Here is a 21,900-nt window from a genome sequence, read left to right on the forward strand (position 1 = left end):
GACACATGTTTTATCAAAATCATTGAATTTTAAAGACAGAAGGTGTTTCTAAAAAGATTTCCCTAAACAACTGGTGTATTTCAAACACAGGAATTACATAATATTATGATTTGCACATTAAATTATTTATAATAGAGATTTTGGCTGGAGTTTTCAGAAGATTTTGCAACAGTAAGTTAAACAGCAGAAAATTGTTTCCTGTAGAGGAGTTGTGTCTGTAAACTGATTTTAGCAAAGGTGTTGGGTAAAACATAATCTGTATCCACCTAGCTTGCCTGTTGCTCCCACACATTCTGTTCCAATCAGATAAATGAGGAAGTTACCCTTTCCTCACCTTTAAAGGAGGTTGGGAATAGACCACAAAGAGGTGGTTTAACATTTGTGATTGGATGCATTTGGGTTTTGCAGAAAATAAAGTGTTTTAAGAGCAAGGGAAAAGATGGAAGACAGTACTAATAGCTGAACTCATCTAGGTCTCTGAAGTATTTTGGATCCCTAAAAAGTATTTGTCACAGCCCTTGAACTGGTTTAGATGGCCCTCCTATTCCTGGTGCTGCAACTTGTAGGGACTGCAATAGTCCTCGTGGGCCAAGCCACACTAGTGGAAATCCTGTCTGGTGGTGATCACTGCATGAGACTCCAGAGTCAGTCAAGCTGTAGTCAGAATGCTCTTTCCGTGGACAGATTTTTAAACACCTTTTTCTTCTCATGTACGCAAATACTTCCCTTGGCTTCTCCTAACAAAGTGTGGTTTTTCATCTAGAGTTCCTTATGCAGTGTGATATTTTGCATTATGGAGAATCACTGGTTCCTACAATCTCTGAACAATTAATTTTTTTGAAGATGATCTTAGTATCCAGTGTAGGAATACATATAATCAAGATAATCCAAACAGTAAAAAATAGCATCTTGGGACAACACTGAGCACTGTCAGGTCTTGCATGTGCCCTGGAAATGGATGACAAGTAGACAATAGCTGCACCCTTAAACAAAAAGTGCCTATTTCAGTTATTCATTCAGTAGGTTCACCATGTCTGACCAGAAAGTCAGGTATGTGCTTTAAAATACAGAAATACTGTTTGTGCTTAGAGAAGGAAGTCCTCTTTCTCAAAGGAGGAGACAATACATTCAGGACTCCAGGCATTTTTTCAGTGTGAATCCACATGGACTTAGTTACAATTGTGTCACACACAAGAGCTGAGAGAACTAATTTAAAGACCTTACAAGATGATGTATAGATGATTGCACAGTTCCCACCAGCCAGAACTACAGCACTTTCAATTTGTTGTACAGACTAAATTCAGAATAAGACAATGTTGTGTGGGTTGATTTGGTTTTTTGTTTTTTTTAATGTTGACTTGTGATTTGAGATGTTCCAAAGAATGGCATTTAGAGTTTTGCAGAATTGTGTCTAGCATGTCCTTAATTTTTGATGTTCCCCTCAATACAAATCTTTATTTGCTTACCCATTCAGATCATCACTTTGACAATCCTCTACTGGATTAACAGAGAATCCTACACAATCAGCTAAAGGCGAAACCTCAGAAAAGGTTGCCTGTGCCTGTGACAACAAAATAAACTATCACAGAGAGCTGATGACAAGCAGTCCAAATAAGATCCAACTGGTCTGATGACAAAGTGATCCTCAATGGCTTCCAGAAGATGTTTTTTTGTAACGCTCTGATGACTCTACAAAGAAATAAACATCACAGTCAGTCAAAGTGAGGTATAATAGGCCTAACACACTGCTGGCATAGAATTCATTCAGTAACGTAAAAAGTGGCCATACATCTTTATGTTACAAACATTTCCTACCTACATTTCTACAGATATAAAACTGTTAGCAAAATGGAAGCTATTTGAGGCTTGTAAAAGAAAGCAGACCATATTATCTGGATTATTTCCATTTCGGACATATTTTTTCACTTAGTCCAGAATGAATGGTTTATATTAAAACATTTAAATATTGAAAGAAGTTTTGGGTTACAGATACTAGTTCCATAAAAAAAAAATTATTTTTCCATTTCTACAAAATCTAATTAAAAATGTGAAAACAAATATGTTGTGTAATATTATTCTTCTTTGCCTTCAAAAATTATGCAAAACCCTGGTAATCTGCTATGGACAGATTTCTTTCTGTGGCTGTATGGCTGGTAGCCCTCTGTGACTTACTTCTGCATATTTTCTCCCTGCTTCTCCTCTCTTGCTTTTGCTAATTTCAACTTAAAATATTTTCCCATTGAAAACAAGAAAAAACTTTTGCAGCTTGAAAAGAGACACACTGGTATTTGGTAATTTCTAATCAATTATAGATTCAAAGTTTGTGACAGCAAAGCATGTAACACATTTATTACTGCAAAATTAAACCACAAGTTACAGCTAAACATCAAGACCTGTATTAATGTGTGAGAGGCAGATGAACAGTCTCAAGCTTTGTCCAAGCCCTTTCCATGTAATCTGAGACTCTGTACCTAAACCATGGACATTAATTGCAATCTCTCAATTAGTTTGACTGAAAAGGGAATGCAAATCCCTGACTTGGAATGGATGTTTGGTGTAGTTACAGATACTTCCTATCCATGCTTAGTTAAGATGAACCTGGATGTCTCAGTACAACTTGAGATGCAGCAGCTTGAGATAAATTCGTGTATGAAAGGAAATTTGTAGCCTCTCAGACTGTGTTCCTCCCCAGACCTCAATTCACACTATTAACTGCAGTATGTTCTGTTATAAGGGCAAAGCATCAGAGTAATTTGTCTCATCAGTGTTCTTTTAGAAACATTGATTTCAGCCATGCCTTGTTCCTTCTGGATCTCTCTTCACCTTTAGCTCTTTCATGCATGAGTAAGAGGTTTGTAATATTGCTTCACTTGCCCTGCCATCATCTGGCTTCTTGAACTACAGCATCTTCATCTCCTCTTTTGCCAGCTGTCTCCAAACAGTCACTGCGGTTTTTTTGCCTTGTGTTTTACCAATAGGTCACCTGAAGAAAAAAATCATCCTTTCCTCATTATAAAATCATGCCAATAGCAGAATTGCCTCATTCCTGTCTTCCTTTGTTTCATCCTGTTTGTTTGCATACCACTGGAAAAACACCAGCCAGCATCTCCCACCTCTGCTGTATTGCCAGGACTCCAGAAAATTCAAGCTCTATTTTATGTTCAACTCATGATTCATCCTCATTTGAACACTGCACACATAATATCAGGATTTAGTGTACCTTCCATTCCCCATAAATATATCTCCTTTTCCCTTCTCTCCTGTTTTAGTGTGAAAGTGTGAATGCTGACATTTTTTCCTTTTCTGGATTCTCTTTTCAATTTTTCCTGCAGCTTTTGTCCCAAGAAACTCCTTATATGTTTACTCTGTCTGCCTCCATGTCCTTCTGTCAAAGCATTCATAACATGTTTATCACCTCTGAGGTCAGATTTCTGCTCTCTGGTTTTACTGATGTTCATTGATTCTTCCAGAATATTCCTTGTATGTCAGGTCATACAAGAGGAGACAATAAGGTCAACTACATTTGCATCTCTTTCAAAGGCCTGTGGGCAAATATCTTAGTACTATTATTACTGTTTTCTAGATTGGAATCTTACAACATTGATCTCCAAATCATCACAAACCTACTAACAGACATTAGCATTAATTCTACTGTCTGATAAGATTCTAATTTCCATTTATGATTTTGTTTTAATGGTTATTATAAGTCAGGATGCTACACAACTTCAGAGGACTAAATAAAATGCAAATTTTCCATATTTATATGGATGTAGAATACACCAGGGTATTTTTATCATGGCATGCCCAAAAATATCTGACAATAAAGTTCAACTTCGAGTGAACTTAAATAAACCAATAAGTCTAGAAGACAGATAGAGAAGTGAAGAAAACAGGGAGAGGAAATAAGTAAACGGAGTAAGTTGGATGTGCAGGGCTGATTTTGCATTAACGTAATGCCCTGAAGACAACTGCAGGACAACAGTACAGTACAGTTAAATGAACAGATGTGTGCACCAACCTGCATAAAATAAGATGTAGCCTTTTTACATACCTGTCAACTAAATGAATAAGAATAGAAAATAACATCTTTCCCATCCAGGAAAGGGCAGAATATTCAACCCATAAGGAATGGCTGGTCTTTAACTCTTCTTCTTTATTAGTATAGTAGTAGAAATGGAAAAGTTCAATTCATCATCAGCGGTAAGATTGCCAGTCTGCTGTGGTTTCTACAAGCTTAATAAGTGATATGCTATTGTTATTAACTTCAGTTAAGTTATTGTAAGTTCTGTGTTAAGTGGTGTTTCAGTTTTACTTGTGATGATCTTTTAAAAGAAAATACGGATTTGATATAATAAATTTAAAAAACACACTATTATTCTGTCAGATTTAAATAACTAATAGATCTCACTGACTTTTTAGAAAAAGTCCAATTTTATGTTTGTCAGCCTCTAACCACACTGAAACTTCACATTCAAATGGTATGAATCATAAGACAGAAATGTAAGATGGATGTTACCTTCTGTGTCTTGTGTAAAGATATTATCACCTTCCTCTACGAAGATTTATGGAACCAACTAATGTGAAACACTGTTTAAAGGACAGACAATACTGTGACAAAAACCAGTCTCTCAGAGTTTCCTCACTTCAGAACTCTTCTTTGAGGAAAGTACTGCCCAGCCATTTGTACATAGAACCCTAGAAACACTAGGGCACCATGAATATCCTGTGATGTGTGACCATGAAAGGGACCGTGCAGCTACACAATAGACAGAACATGCTAACAGCATGAACCTTTTCCTAGTGAAACCAGCACCAACAGGAATTCTTCCATCAGCACCACTTTGCAAATCTCTGAAAGGAATGAAATCTCCAAGCACATGATAACTGGTAGATAGTTCATAAGCAGTAAGAATTTTCAAGCTCAATGAAACATACCCATCTCTGGGAAGGAACTTTCTGACACAGCTGGTGAGGCTGTAGGTGATAGTGATCTTTCCTTATATTAGCAAGTCAAATTCAGTGCATCTTATTCCAACTACTAGTCTAGGCTAACTACAAAGGTGAAATTGTCACTAAAATGACTACCCTCTTCATCTTTCTCTCCCTCAGGAGGCTAGCTAAATATTGCATACTAAAAACTTGACTTTTTGAAATAAAAGCCATGTGATATTAATTCCAAATATTGTATGAAGTCTGTCAAGGGTCACTCCAGGAATAATGAAAAGTATAAGCAAGTAGCATGAATGTTAGAAGCAGAAAGGTAAAGTTCTTCTTTTGCTTGGTGTCTGGCATAAACTAGCATCATTTTGCTGAAGTGCCTGCAAAAAGTTTGGCCTCCAAAATGATTGTGGATTTCATAATAAAACTGTTCATAAATGTACTCTTCCTGTGTGTCACACCACTGATGGTTACAGCAGAATTCTTTACTAAGATACATTCTGCTCATCCTGCTGGATTTGACTGACTGTTCACTTATACCACTGTGAATAAGACAATGAATGACACTGAAATTACCATAGACACATCAAGATTAATTAAACAAACCCAAAACATAAGCATCAGGAAAATAAGATGAAACTAAAGTTTTTTACTATGTTACAGGATTTACTCCATCAGTTTCACCAGCTTTGTTCCTCATTCCATTTTTTATATTTTGGCCTCCCTTTTTTTAGACTTACTAGCCTGTCTGTGGTCTGTAATACATATACAGTGTTCTGTGTATGTGTGACTGCACATGTACTTATGCATTTGTGTATTTCTCTCTTACTAACCCTGGCCATCCTTCAAAGCTTTTGAAGCCATCACCCCACTTAATTAAGTCACATGGCAGAGCAGAGATGTTAAGTGTTTATGAGCATCATGAAAACAGATAGCTGGAATGAGAAAATAGCTCCTACCAGTGTCCCTGGAAAGGTTGTTGCATGAGTCTCTAACTTATTAGACACTTGGGAATCTAACCACAAAACACTGCTCATAAAGAAAGTTTATTTCAGTAGCTTCACTGTTCATTGCCCTATTAGGAATAAAGTCTACCACCTGCTGTTAAATTTCTCTTGAACTGCTGTGGAAATGCCTAAGTGAGTACAGATGCACAACCTCATTTAGAATAAAAACGCTGCAGAATAACCTACTATCTTCTGAAAAGTCAGCTAGATAGAGGATCAAATTGGCCACTCAGAGAGGATTTCTTGAGCCAGCACCCACACCAGCAGACTGAAAGCACTGAGTACAGTGCTGCATAATTATTTTTCCAGCATGGACTGGACTCTCATCTAGGCAAGGACCATATTTTCATTTTTCATGTAAAATAAATCTGTTGCGCTATATATAGAAAGGTTAGATAATAGCAATGTTAATGTCCTGGCCTGTTTTTAAATTAATTCAGATCATCAGATGCACATAGTACAACCTCAATAGATTATAAACTAGATTTCTCAATTAGTTTCCCAACTCAGAGAAACTAACCACATATGAACATGATCAGCAGGAAGAAGCAGCCATGTTAGAAGATACCTGTCTATTCTCTACCCCAGTCTCCTCTTTATGACACTGTTTCTGCCTGTGGCTTTTCTATGTGAAGGAATAAAAATTCATAAAACAAAAAGGAGGGAAAAAAAAGAAGAAAAAAAAAAAAAAAGAAAGAAAAAGAGAGGAAAAAAGTGCACCACGTTAATTTAACTAATATTTCCTTTCCTACTTGTTTTATATTACACAACCAAGGGTGCTAGCACTAAAACACCACATCGTCCTTGTAGTGTTAGAACAGCTGTAGTAGCCACAGCATAAGTGCCCTTGAACATGCTGAAATTTTCCAATGTATCACAATTACAGAAACACCTGTGCCAAACAGCTTTCTTCTGATCCTCTATAAAAGTTCACAAAGCCCTCAAACTTTCTCATTTCATACAGGTCTGTACTGCCTTGAAGCCAGCTCCATGCATGTCAATATGGGACACTGCAGCATTGTTTCTTTTCACTGTGCCTCAAAACATAAAATAAAAGGTATGTGCAGGTGCAGAAGTTAACTTGTGATCCTGTTACGTGACAAAAAGGCATACGACACACCAAAACAATACTCATTTTCTTGATAATTTTCCTTAATTTTTTTTTCATTTCCACAAGCAAAATTCTTTCCAAGAAATTAGAAGTGCAGATATTGTGACAACAAAATATATATGTGCTATACTGCATTCCTGATCTCTGCAGATCAGCTATCCCACAAGTATATGTGAGCTATTGATGCATCATTTGGGGGTTGGTAGGTTTAAATCACATCTGTACATACTGACAAAAGCTACAGGACTGAATGCATTTAGCTTTGTTGTTATTTTACAAACACTATACTATGGTTGTATTAGCTTTAGGAACTGCTGGCTGGAGTCTATTAAATTATTTACGTTTTTACTGCCCAAAATGTCTGTTTAAAAAGGGCTGGAAGAAAGTCACCTTTAGCAATCACCATGGAAAATGTGGCTGATGAACCCCCAGGCAAAGATCCAGGAGAGGGAAAGGGAAGCAGAAGTCAGTTACCAAGCCCAAGTGTTCTTTTCATGCAGAATGGCAGTCTGTAGATAAGCTTGTCTTTTGAAAGATGAGGAGTATACAATAATTGCACTTCCCAAGTCTTGGCTCTCTATAGCCATTCCTAGCTATCAGAAACTTCTCCATGTCCAAAAAATGCAGCACAGAAAGTTTTAATAATAATTTTATAATAAATACTGCTTACAATAATAAAGATATCTATTAGAATAATAAAATATTCATTTAAGAGGCACCATTTTTGCAGTCTTAGAGAAGGGAAGCCTTCCATGATCCCCATTAACATGTCACATTGTGGAAAACATGAGATTTTTTCACAGAGCATGAGCAGACAATAAATAAAATTACTACACTAATTCAGGAAGCAATACACAATGGCAAGCATAATTTGAACCACTTCTGCATTGCTCATACACTCAAGAAAAACATCTAGATGTCATTGTATATAGCTCAGGGGAAACATCTGTTCCAACTGCCTTGGTCAGCAAGTAATAAGGAATATTACTGAAAATATCTGAATGTTTTGATGCAAATAAGTGGTATGTCTTCATGTTACATAATATGTTTTGCTCTGATTACTCCATCTAATGAAACATCTAACAGAAATAGAAAGTGACTGGAGACAACTGATAAGAATGTTACAGCAATAAGAAGGATTCTATAGCCTTAAAATGTTAGGATTATTTAGCCTGGAAATAAATATAACAAGCAGTCACAGTGCAAGCATACACCACAAAATAAAATGTTATTAAGGGTGTAAATTGAATACTCCTATCTGCTAGCATTTCCGGCCACTTTTCTTACCCTTCATCTGTCTGGTCTATTTAGATGCTGTGATATGAGCATTAGGAGATCTCTATTACTCTAAATTTGAACCATGATTTCCATAATGAGGCTCACAGATGGTCACTAGGCAATTCCACAACAAACAAAAATAATCATATTTACCCTTTGTCCTCATAAAACAACAAGGAGACCATTACATTTAAAAGGCAACCCATTTCAAAAGGAATTACTTCTATAACATAGCCCTAATTGTGGCTTTTCAGGGGCTCACGCATCTCTGGGAAGCAACCTCTGCTTGCTCAGGAAGGAAGGAGATCTGTGTGTGAGCACGTTGCCCTTGCACAGGTGGCTCACCCAGCCCAGCCTCCTGCCAGCTTCAGACCACCACCGACATGAACATTGCTGTCTTTGGAAGGGGTTTCTTCCCTTGCCACAGGAGCACTTTGGACACTGCAGTCCCTGGCTGTCAGTGCAGAAAGTAAGGCTGAAGATCCCCCTGTTTCCCCTCTCCACCACCCTGCCTTGGCACACAGCCCACTGGGCAGCTCACAGTGACAAACGTGCATCACCGAAGCACAGAGCTCCAAATGTTTTCCAACTAATACTCCAAACATCTTGTGTCATACATCATAGCTTTCTGGAGAATTTAATACTGGAAATTATCAGAGATAAGAATCTAAATGGCAGTGGTCCCAAATGACATGTTTCTAATTCACATTTCCATCAAAAATAGGAGTTATTTTTAGGAACGATGAAAAGACATGCTTATTTAAGTGTTAAACTCATTACTACAAGGTAAAAAATGAGCAAAAGAATTCAGGAGGATTCAAAAGGCTTAGACCCTGCGACAAGTCAAAGCCACCACAGTCACATGTGGCAGACAGAGCCCTCTGTAAGAGCAAGAGCATCGATGTATAGCTCAGACACAAGGCTCATCACTGGCTGACTACTCCAATGGACAATCTTCTCTGTGGTCACATTATTCCATATTTATCTGCTCTGGGGCCTCTTGATCCCTTTTAGAAACTTCTGTTAGAGTTGATCTCTGTCAGAGATATTTTACTGCAGGCACCAGACCAGTCAGAATCATAATTTCTGTGTCCCAGCCAAAGAACCGAATTTTTTCCCCTTCTTTTAATCTTTATCTTCATGTGTATGAAAGACAGAGAGAGGTACAAAAAGAGAGGGGAGAAAAAAAATGCTACCTTTTATGCTTTTACATTTTGAAACAGGACTATTAGAAGCAGAACATCTGAGATAGGAATCTTAATGGTGCCAAAGATCAAATATAATCTTCCAGCTATAGTATTTATGGTTCCAGTTTTAGTTTCAGTGGATAGAAAATTTATTCCAGCATCACAAGTTTGCTTCCATTTGCTGTCTATTGCAAGCACTGGCACATACTTTTAGTGTGGATATTGTGGACACAAGAGTCTGTGAATACATGTTGGCACAAGTTTCCCTGCAGCCATGGAAACTCCTGCCTACAAGTAAATTTATAATCTGCACCTATGGCCATGGGGCACTTACATGTTTATTGAAAAAGGTCTTGTCAAACCATATAGGAAAGACTATGTTCTTTCTCTTCCTGTTCCACATGACATAAACTTGGCATTAACAAGTCACATTTTTATATCCAGCTTTATAGATTGTTAATAATACATAAAGATATTTGATATGTAAGATCATGAGTCAAATATTTTTCACTCCACTCCCATGAATAGTCCCACAAACTTTATTTATACAACTAATCTGAGGAAGACAGTCATGTTTTACCTATCCCGTAAAATTATTCTGCAGTGTTTTGAAGTGGCTCTCACCACTACTTAAGGGTATTCTCATTAACTTTGAAGCACAATGCACGTTGCTCTCTTGAGCTCTTCAGATGAAATCCTGTAAGATGAAGCAGAGCTGTTCATACATAAAAAGAAATCTGATAATGCAGTCAAGATGCTCTGGTTCTTCTCAAATATGATTCAGTACAGGAAAATATCACATCCCCTCCACTATTTCTGCGTTTAATGTATTCCATGTCACTCTACATAGAAAGGATTATGAAAACCCGTTCAACCACTATTTCCTTAACAATTTTTTTTTCCTTTGGTTTGTTACCAACTGTGGAGAACAGGTCTGTAAATGAGTCACTGCTTTTTGACTCTAGTGTAGTCAGCTGGCATACTGCATCTTGGCCCTCTTACTAGACCTAGGTGGTTTGGTTTTGGATAATTATCATGTAAGTAATCAGAAGTGGTCTCTCTCAGGATGTTTCTCAATATCACAAAGAGTCATTATTAAAAGTATCATATAGATTATATGGGATGGCCTGGAAAGCACTGAGAAGTTCAGATTGTAGTCATTTTTCTCCACTAGTTTATGTAGGAAAGTAAAGTACTCCATGAAATACAGAGCAATATAAACGACTTGTTTCAATTCAAATCTGGATCCAAGCTGGAAACTTAGTATGTAGCACTCAACCCATTTCAACACAGAACTAGAAGCAGAAAGTTTCCACATCATTTGTAGTTTTATAGGGAATCAGCAGATGGTGCTTCCACAAGGCCCTTTACAAGTTCTGCATAATGAAATATATAGGTGGCTAGGTCATGCTGAAATGTTAATTATAACTTTCCTGCCTGGCTGTGCATTGTATCTGTAAAGTGTGTTCATTGATCAAGTTTCTTCCATTTCCTTAATTGCTGACCCACTTGTAAAATGGGTGACTTATGCCAGAAGCTTCATTGTTACACCTCTACAGATTGACAGCACAGGTACTGCAAGCCTGTCGTTCTACATCCCTGAATGATAAGAAGAAACTACATAGCTACTTTGCAAGGATTCCTTGAAATCTAAAAATCCTGGCTTAAGTTAGACTGAGAAGCAAAACTCTGAACAACTTTGGAATTAGTATCTCACTGGGAAAAAGCTGTGGGCATCAGTGCTTGGGATAGAAAACAACCAGTGTTTTTAAAACAACCTAGCACTGATGTGCCCAGGAATTAAAGTATCAACAGCCGAGGTGCAGCTGTTTCTGCAGCCACAGCCTATCTTGACTTCAGGGCTGAAAAGAAAAGCTACTCCATACCCCCACCTGCTTGGTTTGGGCTCTCACCTACACAGACACTCATACTTCTCCAATTCCCTTCTGCCTCACTATTGGCAAGTAGTGAGGAAAACAGTTACAAGGCAAAAGTTGTTTGTGCAGTCTTTCAGCATGCACTGCTGGAACTGGATGGCACTGGGATGGGACAGCACGCTCCTCCTCTCCCCAGCAGCAGGCTCCCCTTCCCCCACCAGCACAGCACACAGGCACATCCTCCCTCATCTGGGTTATCACACAGACAATCCCTGTGTCAGTGATTGCATTTTCCCTGCAGCTACCTGGTGCACATCCTGTATTAGACAGCAGTACTTCAAAATATTCCAGGACCAAATATTTAATTCATAATTACACTCTGACTATGACATGAAGGTATATTATCATTACCTCATATTATGTAAATTTACAGTGACCTAGAACAAAATAAAATAAACTACTTTCTTAGAATGACACAAAAAAGACCAGTAGGGATTTTCCAACTGTTATGTTCTATTTTAACCCCAAATCCATCTGTCTTTGCAAATTGACATTATGCATACAATGTTCATCCATTTATATCCAACACGTTTTTGCTTAGCAGTGGATTCCTGAAAGTTTTCTTGCAAAACACTTAACTGCCTGAGGCCCAGCAGAAATAAAACCCCTTTGTTTCCCAGCTATTTCTAATGGGATGAATAAACCCTTTAACTCTTGCTGTAGCTAATATGTCCACCCAGAGATAACAATTATTTCCTGAAAAGGAACTGATCTGTGTACAACAAATTCCAGCTTTCCTTAGAGCAGATACCTGGGGAAAGGAAGGCATTCCATGAACAACACAAGGTGTCGTCATAGTGTGAAAATGTGATTCAGTAAAATTCATGGAGAAGGGAATCAAAATAAGTACCTACTGACAATCTGAACTGTCAAGTAAATGCCCCACCATACATCTCCCTAAAAACATCCTGAAGAATTTCTATTTTCCCTTTTTCTTGGGATCTCTGCAGGTGATTTTTATTTACTTATTTACAAGGAATTCAGTTGAATGAACATCTGCTATTTTCTGCTGTTTCCACAGAAGGAAAACGGCCACCAAATCTCAAAAACGAACAGCAAAGCAGGTGAGGCTTCATGAGGGAATGCAGACCAACCACGTGTTGTGTGACATAACTGAGCTGAGCTGAGGCAGGACATGGGACAGGGCAGCACACATGATAGACCTGCAGTACCCATGAGTTTGATGGGAGCACTTCTCCACAGAAGAACTGGACTGCTGCATGTCAAGCATCTTGGCTCAGAAAAGTCTTTCAGGATGCCAGAGCTCAAATGCTATCACAGAGAGGTCTCAGGGGACAGCATCCCTGGTGGCACGCTGCTCAGGGAACACTAGAGGCATTTCCACAAGTGACTGAAATCCCAACCAGTTCCACTAGAGGGTTATGCAGAAAGGACAAGCCTGAGCAGCGGCAGAAACAGGCAGTGTGCCCTGCCTCATTGAAGTGCTAATTGTCCTACTCCAAATATAGGGGTATGGCCTCTCGTTTACACTATTTTTTCTTGCAGAAGCAATTTAAGAAGCATAACCCCCCCTAAATGCTATCCTTTTTTCTGTCTGTGTCTCTGAGCCTTCAAATCTCCCCCTACAAATCTTCTCAGCCTGAATTTGCTGCCTATAGAACATGAAAACTTGACTGATTCCAAAATATTAAAACGAAAGTGCTGAATGACATCTCTTCTCCTCTGACAAGAGACATCTATAAGAGCATCTATAAGAGCAAACGCATTTACATCATACAAAAGGAATTACTATAGAAAAATATGACCTAAACATAAGGCCATGTATAATAACCATGTAACTGAGAAAGTGATGGGCCCTGGTCTAGTAACATGCATCATCTCTACATGTGCATCTTGTCTGAACAGGAACAGTCCAAAAAGAGAGATCAGATTTGAATATTGTCTTGTTTCTGCATGTGAAAGAACACTGCTGTAATTGAATCATAAATGTTCCATCACTTTAAATAAAATATTAAAACTATCAAGACAGAAAAGTACTTGCAAATAAATCTCTATTATCTGGCTTCTCTCCCTTCATTCAGGCATAATTTATCTGTTGTCATTCATCTATGTGTCAAGTAGTTATTTTTTTTTTTAATTTGGGGTTGAACTTGTCCAGAATTTAGTCTCACTTTTCTGTGAAAATAATACGATTTTAATTCTAAGAAGTTCCAAGTACATTTCAGAGATTTTCTGTTTTGGGGTTTTTTTCTTTCCCTTTTTTTTTTTTTGTTTTTTTTTTTTTTCTTCATAAGTTCAGTAGAATCAACACTCTCATACTGTACTCTTATCATATCTGAGAATAAGACAAGAATTACCTGCTAATGTCCTGCTGCAGGACAAAACAAGTTTTTAGGAGGCTTAAAGAAGATCTGAAAAATGATGTGTATCTTTAAACAGGACAAGCTAAAAATAGTATATTTATTTTATTTTTAAGTGGTTCCAGACACAGCAAGTTACACTGTTGGTATGCTGTTATTTTCCTCAAAAGAGTCAGTTACTTCAGTTGCACTATTGAATTTTGGAATATATTGTGGTTTGAGCCAAATAGCATACAGAGTTTGATGCTTAAATTACTCTCTCACTGTCTAGATTTGTTATGTCTTCATCTTTGAAATACTTCAGAATGAATTCTTTCAAGGATTTGTGTTTTACTATTAGCAGGCTACTAAAGCATGCTTCAAAATTTTGTGGGCAAAGCACTAATGAGGTATACACTTTCCACCTAATGGATGCAAAATCAGTTTTGACTTAGGCCTTCTTAAGAATGCTTTTCTTTACTCTCTTTCCCTTTTATTTTATCAATAGGTAAACTACACATGCATCAAAGACATCTAAGAAGAATCAAGCTATTGGAATTCATTCTTAGTCCTCAAGAGGTCTCTCTTATTTTCTGAATTCTTTGTATCTATAAGTCAGTTTGGAGTAGTGAACATTGTTTTAAAATACTATACTTCCAGATTTTCAATTGTTACTCAAAACCTCCCTTATATGTGTTTGCTGCTAAGAACTCTTTTAAATTTTTTTCCTCTGCTAAAATACCATGAACACCAAATGAAATCTAATAGCACAAGTTTGATTTGATTCTTTTTAAGTCCTCTCTAGAGGTTCTAATTATTCCATCATTTACCCCATGCTATCCCTTCCCTTCTCTCTCCCCTGCTCCTCTGTCAAAAGTTCTTGAGTTTCTGTAAATTAACATAAAGAAAAGTGTCTTTCTCTGACAATCACATTTCCATTAAAAAAGTTGCTTTTGCTGTTGTGTTTTCACACCTTTTAGGAACAGCACAGCCCCACACCTTGTAGGCCTAAATTTCCTGGTTGGAAAATCTAGTGTTTCCATCAAAGACCTATGTCTAGATGTTCTTAAAATGCTAGATACTGGCATCCTGACATCATGTTAGAGTCTCTTCTTTAATTTAAAAAAAAATACTTGGAAATGTCATTGTTCTGCAGAAAGACTTAAAAACACGATTATCATCTCAGAAACCAGAAAGTAGGAAAGAAAGACAACTGAATTTAAAGCAACTTATTTAAGCTGATTTGTTTGAATCAAGCCTTTTGTCATGTACATTCAAAACACCTGACCTTTGCAATACTGCAGCTCACTGAGGTGAACAACCATGAAAAACAAAGGCTCATGAGAACCTCTGGCCAGAGGTGTGGGGCCTAAGGCAACCTCTGTTTAACCATTACTGTCATCATTACAGGGAAGCAGAGACCTGCCAAGCCTTGCAGATTTGATGGTTATAACCCTACATAGTGAGTAGCACTATTTTAGCATTCAGGTTAGAAGGCATTTGGGTGCTCTGACAGAACAATTTTATGACTTTTTCCATGTGCAGGTATGGTCTTCATATACAAAGCTGGAAAGGATACCATGCTGCCTTCTAACCATCACTACCACAGAATTTCATCTTCCTTTTGGATACCATGAAGCATGCTCAGAAAGTTCCATGAGCTCTGCAGCACATGGTCTGTTAGTGAAAGACTGGAAACAGACTGAGTTTTGTCTTGGAAATAGGGACTTTCAAGATCATACAATTACAGTGGACTAAGTGAACTAAGATGCTAGGAAAAAGGAATACTCGGACTCTGAACCATACTACTGTCACCTTCTACTGCCTGGAATGAAAGAAAGTAGGACAAACTTCATGACTAAACCTCATAATCCTTTCATCTTCAAGGAAATAAAAAAGTGAATCAATGGTAAATGCAATAGACATAAATAAAAAGAAGACACTTAATATAAACCAAATGCTCAATGTCTGCATTTTATGAGGTATTAATGAAACAACTTTTCTTTTAATAATCAGCTTTTCTTTATTATTTCACATTTTAAAATGTGGAGCCAATTCAAGCATTTTTGCATGCATAAATGAGATAAGGTAACACAACAGCAAGAAAGAACAGCCAGTGGAGACAGATTTGGTTAAGATTTGGGGCTTATTCCTGCTGTTCCACAGGCTTTCCCTACGCCTTTGGGCATGTGGTTTTGTACTTGAGTGAAGATATTTAATGTAATTTGTCAAGTCTAGGTGTACCCAGGTTATTTGTACAAAGCTACAAGATAATGTTACCATATGCTTCTGGAGCAGCAGCTGGAATTACACAGAATAGGAATATCATATGGAAAAATGGCTAAAGCCTCTTTCCTGCCTGTACCTCTCAAATCTTCACATCTGAGATACGGATAATCTCCAGGCTTAACTCTTCCTGCTCCCACGACAGCCTTGTACTGTAACAAGATCTGTTAAGGATGAGCACATTCTCAGAGTCTGAGCCCCACAGATGTCCCTTCCACTGATGACCAGCAGAAAACAGAGTTGATTTGGCTGATCATGAAAACAGTCAAGGGTCAGGCCAGAGGTAAGAAAGCAGAAGCTCAAACCCATGCATTCTGGACTGCCCTGCAAACCTGTAACTAAACTTGCTACCTGGTGTAAAGAAGATGCACCTCTTCTCCCAGACATCCAGGGAGAAAGTATACCAGAAGGACTGGCAGTCTGGAGATATATCTTTCTATCCATAACTTGTGGCTACTCAAGTCACCTCATGATCAGGCATATAAGAAAGTGTCTGCAAACTAACCACATTAGTGGGCAGAACAGGAGGCACAGGGATCACTAGATGCCCTTCTCAGGGGAGTTTTAGGAGGACATAAGCCAATTTTAGTCCTACTGAAGGGAAACAATTCCCACTATGGAGCCAACTAACTAAGTGATCCATGCAGGGCCTCCACTGCAAAGAAATTTATGCAGGAAGTCCCAAAACAAAGCATAAATTACCCTGGGGTCTTCATCCTTCCCATACTGCTAACTAATATTTGTATTCATTCCATAAAATCTGACCTCAAAAGATAACTTTAGATGGTCTACAGATACCATTGTCTAGCACTGCTATAGGACAAGTCTACAGAGCCACATGCAGAGCCATGTACTTAATATAGCACAAAATTTTAATTTGTACTAAAAAAAATAGTTTTGGAAATTCACTGTTGTTTTTGTGACAGCAAAAACATGTTTTTGAATGGACCAAAAAATTTTGATGTAAAGGGATGTGATACATGTGCGATGATGCTCCAGATCCTGAAATACGCTCCTTTTAGGCTCATAAAAACAAAGCAGCTCACAACTGGGATAAAAGATTTTTTTGCTTCCATCATAGCCATGATCTTAACACCTCTAAAATTCTTTGTGACAGTCACATTTAGATCATAATTTTTCCTGATATCTAGTTAATTTCTCTTCTGACCAGCATGTTTAAGGCAGTATTAGAGGGTGACATTTGAAGCGTTTGGAGTTTACCAACAGGTACCATGTAGGACAATTTTGATAATACCCCAGTAAGCTGGCACTGACTAAACAGCAGTCTAAAATCCATTTGGTTACATTAATATCTGGAAGCAAACCATTAGAATTGATCCTCTTCCTAGATAGGCAATAAAGTACATATAAGCCTCACAAGTTAATGATCTGTCTCTAACAAGGCTGTAACTTTGAAGAACTCAAGTACTTACTCTCTTAGTCTAGAAATAAGCTCCAGTACATCACCAGACATGCATTGAGCTGGAAATTGTCTATTTATTATCCTTTTTGCCTTGCTAAATTCAGCTTGTCCCAGTTGACTATCATGCTTAATAGTGAATTTTTTTCCATTTAGCTCCAGGACCTACAGTCAAACACTGCCTTTTTTTGTATTAGAGAGTTATGTGACTACACACCTCAAATAATCAAATAATCACATTAACTCAAATAGAATCAAACTAACAAGAAGGAACATAAAGTAATGGCAAAAATTGACATAATTTTCACAGAAGTAGTTTACAAACTATGTCTGTCCTCACTTTATCTTTGGTTTAGTCTCCAGTCCTGGTTCAGCTGCAACTGATTGCCAACTGACCCGTCTCTTAAGTCTGCCGTACAAAATGTTCCAGACCTTAAAAGCACAATACCCACACATAACCATTCCTAAAGCACTATGCTCCTTATCTATAATTACAACTTAAAATTATGAAGTTTTGTCACCAAGAATGACACAGCTTCACTTGGCAGAGTTGTGGAAGCAGGAAAGGCAATTTGCCTGTCAAGAAGCTGGGCAAGAGCCATTCTTCACTTAACACATGACTGAAGACAGCCAGAGGTTGAAATGGCCTTCCAGGGGCCGTTCTGCCAGAGCTTTGCTATCTCCATGCTCCCTCCTACCGTGGTGTTTCTTAAGCCTTTATGTGCAAATGGGCTGTCTAGAGCTAATGATGCTGTCCTTCTGGCATTTCTTTACAATAGTAGCATCCTAGGAACTGTGAAGAGCAGATTTCTCACAATAATTGTACTTTATTTCCTTTTTTTAAAATTTTTTTAAGTTTTCCAAAATTCATTTAGAATCTACGTCAGAACTCCTGTTGCCATTGAAAACACTGCAATCCCAACATGGTGAGAGGCTTTTTCTGCCATAGAAATTCCATGGTCTGTTGCACATTTCTAGTTATTTAATATCGTCTGAAAATATACATAGAAGCACCTCATCAACAAATCAGTAAAGCAATAGATCAGTAAATGCCTTTATAATTTTTTATTTCACTTCCTCATATAGTTAATGTTTTCTAGAGTTTAATTACAGTTTTTTCAATACAATTTTCTACTGGAATTTTGCACTTTTGACCAAGTTTTCAATAACCCAGAAAGATTCTGTAACTTGTTTAATAATAAACTGTTTTCATTCCACTCATACCTTAAGCCTCATCTTGCCGCACCACATCACATTTACAATGGATACTGAATAATAAGGCTTGCTGCAGCTCCTCAGTGGTGGTCCATGATTCTGTCAGCACAAGACAAGAGAATGCCTTCAGAGTATCTAAGACAGCTTCTCCTGTTTGGACTTCCAGGAAGAGATAGGTATCCTTCAAACGATAGGGGGATACACAATCCTGTTATTCCTGAACCACCAAAAGAAGGTAAAGATGGGGTCAGTTTGGCTTGTATCACATACATGTCAATTTTATCTGACCTAAAACATGAATGACACTTGTCTACATGATCTTTCTACAGTATGAACCAGAATCAACAGTTTCACCAGTGTTATTTATTAGGTAAGAGGCCTACTACCTCTTTATCCAGTCCATTGCCCATCACCTTACAACAGACATAATGTCTTAGGTCAACTTAACAAAAAAGAGAAAAAAAAAAACTGTTCAGCATACCTGTATTCATCCAAAAAGCACAACACTCCCCAACAGCATGCACTGCAAGTTCTATGTTTAATACTCTTACTGACGTGCAGGAATAATTTCTGTGTAATAGCACAGGTAGCCAATACCTGATATTACAATTCACTTCACATATCTCAGAGGTTACTTTTACCAGGAACTAGTTTGCTTGTTTTTCACAAAAGGTCTTAGTTAAATAAAAAAGGTTAAATTTTGTAATACAATTTTTAATGCTACTTTTTGCTGAGAAACAGCACACGAAATTTCTACAGAAAAGGTTGTTGGATGTCCATAGGTCTTCTTCTCCTATACTTTAAAAAAAAAGTGAAGGAAAAGCTTTTGAAGTGGAACAATGCAATGGTACTCAGAAAAGTCCCTAAATCCAATATCAGAGATGCAAATGAGGGGAGCCTACATAAAATTGCAGCTTTGCAGAAACAGGCCCTTCTGTTTGCAATAATCCGTGCAATTAGATGGGAACAAGCAAGGTAACAAGTCTTCTCTCCTACCAGAAGAGGACGTTCTACCATTATTTGAGTACTTGCTCTGTGGGAGAGGCCAGTTGTGTGAGAAACTGCATGGGATGATGCATACATATATCCAGGACCACAGGAGGGTGTCCAAGTCTTTTTCTGCTCCCTTGAATGTTAGATTGCCAGGACAGGCCTTTCCATTTTCATTTGACCAAAATCCAGATCCCTTCCAAATAATCAGTTTTGGCCAGGAGTACCATCCACACAACCTCAAAAAATTTTATTGCAGACATGTTCCTTATCAAAGAGGGGGGTCCAAGCTGGTCTACTGCTGATACAAGCAACCACTCTTCTGTTAGGCAACAGAGTGAGGGGAAAAGCGTAAACAGTAATGTTATACTAGTACAGTGAATACTGACTTATCACAAAGTAAATATTCCATGTATGTATATGCATGTATGTGTGTCTACAGCTGTGTGTGTATGCTAATGGCACACCTTGATGAGGTAACTTGCAGATTATTTTTCCTCCTTCCCCGTATCTTGCTGCTATTTTATTCAGAGGCCAGCAACTTAATCTTTTGTGTTATGGAGTTTGCTGTAGCTATAGCTATATTAGAAGTAGGACACAGAAATATGTAAATTGAGAGCCAAATCTGAACCTTCTCAAAGTCTGAGATGAAAGTATATAAGGGTTTTTTTCTTAAAGCTCTATTATTCCAAGATCAGGGCCAGCTGCAAAGATTGGATTCACATCCAAAAGCCTATATTAAAATGCATACATTTCTTGGTAGAAAGAAGTTGTGAAACCTGTCAGACTGAAAACAACACTCTTTTCTTGTGCTGCCTGACAGTTCAGTTACAGATTGACCCTATTGTTTTTTTGGTAATTTAAATATGATTGTTGGCAAAGCAGAACGGGGTGGGGGAGTCATAAAGAGTGGCACACACAGTGAGAAAAAAGAAAGCTTTTGATTACATAATGTATCCCTGACATGTTCTTACTCACAAACCCAGTATCCAGCATTTTAAAAAAGGAAAAAAAAATAAGGGGGGGGGGGGGGGGGGGGGGACGGGACGGGACAATGAAAGAAACAGCAGCTGTTTCTAAGTTATGTCAGAGAACAGGTGTGATACAAATCTCCATACCAGCGCAATCATATTGATCTCCCGATGATGCATGCATGAAGCACATGTGCAAACCTTATCGACCCATTCTGAGTTTCATTTCCAGGAACACGGCCTGAAAACACCCCTCTGTGACTGAAAACACGATCAGGATAAACACCGGATTGGCCAAGTACTAAAAAACATACACAAACGGAACACGGGAAGGTGAGCCTGACCCCGCAGCCATCGCGGCAGCCGTGTAGTGCCGGAGCGGGCCGTGACGGGCTGTGCAGTGCCGGACCGTGCTGTGCCGAGCTGAGCCGAGCCCAGCCGAGCCCGACCGGCTCGCTCGGGAGCGGCCGCCTGCGCGCCCCCCGCCGCCGCCGGGATTCCCCCGACCCCCCTCGGGACGCCTCCCGGAGCAGCCCCGACCCCGACGCTGCCCCGGCGGGGGCCGTGCTGCCTCCCGAGCCTTGCAGCGGCTGTGGCCGGAGCCCCGCTGGGACAGCGGCCCCGGAGCGGGCCCCCGGAGCACCTTGCGGGCGGGCTCCGGCCCTGCCCGAGCTCCGTCTCCGCCGCGGCGAGGGGCGCGGGCGGCCCGGGAGCGGCGGGGCGCTGCCGCTGCGCGCCCTGGCCGTTAGAGGGCACTACGGCACCCCGCATGAGCGCGGCTCCGGCGCCGGCGGCAGGGGCGGGGGGCAGGGGGAGAGTGGCACCAATTTTGGAAAAGATTAAAAAGGATGTGGAGTCCCGGAGCTTCTGGAGAGCTCAAAATGCTCAGACGATGCTCAGGACGAGGATCATCATCATCATCATCATCATCATCATCATCATTTTTAAAAACCCAAGCCAACCCAAAAATAATATTAAAAAAAAAAAAGAAAAGAAGAAAAGAAAAGAAAAGAAAAAGGAAAACAAAACAAACAAAAATGCAGTGAGGTCAATAATTTACCAGTCTGCTCCTTAATGCGTGTGACCGCAGGTGGTACCGAGAGACATTGTGATTCATGCCCACTTTCAAAGCGGGACCAGGGCCCGGCCTGAGGCACCCAAACAACTGTCTTCTAATATTAGCACGGCTGTATTTCTGGATCTATTATAGTCTGTCCAGACAGATCCCATTGTAATGGGATCTTTTATTAAAAGATTAGC

General features: G+C 38.9%; 1 long non-coding RNA gene across 1 annotated transcript; it reads right to left on the reverse strand.

The window, feature by feature from the left end:
- Positions 1-1,236: 1,236 nt before the first annotated feature.
- On the reverse strand, positions 1,237-21,900 carry LOC136288846 (uncharacterized). Its single transcript, XR_010720602.1, has 3 exons — positions 21,701-21,900; positions 18,689-18,896; positions 1,237-1,689 (listed from the first exon to the last, which is right to left on the reverse strand). It is a non-coding gene; the product is annotated as an uncharacterized lncRNA (long non-coding RNA).

Source organism: Chamaea fasciata, unplaced genomic scaffold (genome assembly GCF_029207755.1).
Source record: "Chamaea fasciata isolate MVZ Bird 193981 ecotype frontalis unplaced genomic scaffold, bChaFas1.0.hap1 SCAF_4, whole genome shotgun sequence".
Lineage (NCBI taxonomy): Eukaryota > Metazoa > Chordata > Aves > Passeriformes > Sylviidae > Chamaea > Chamaea fasciata.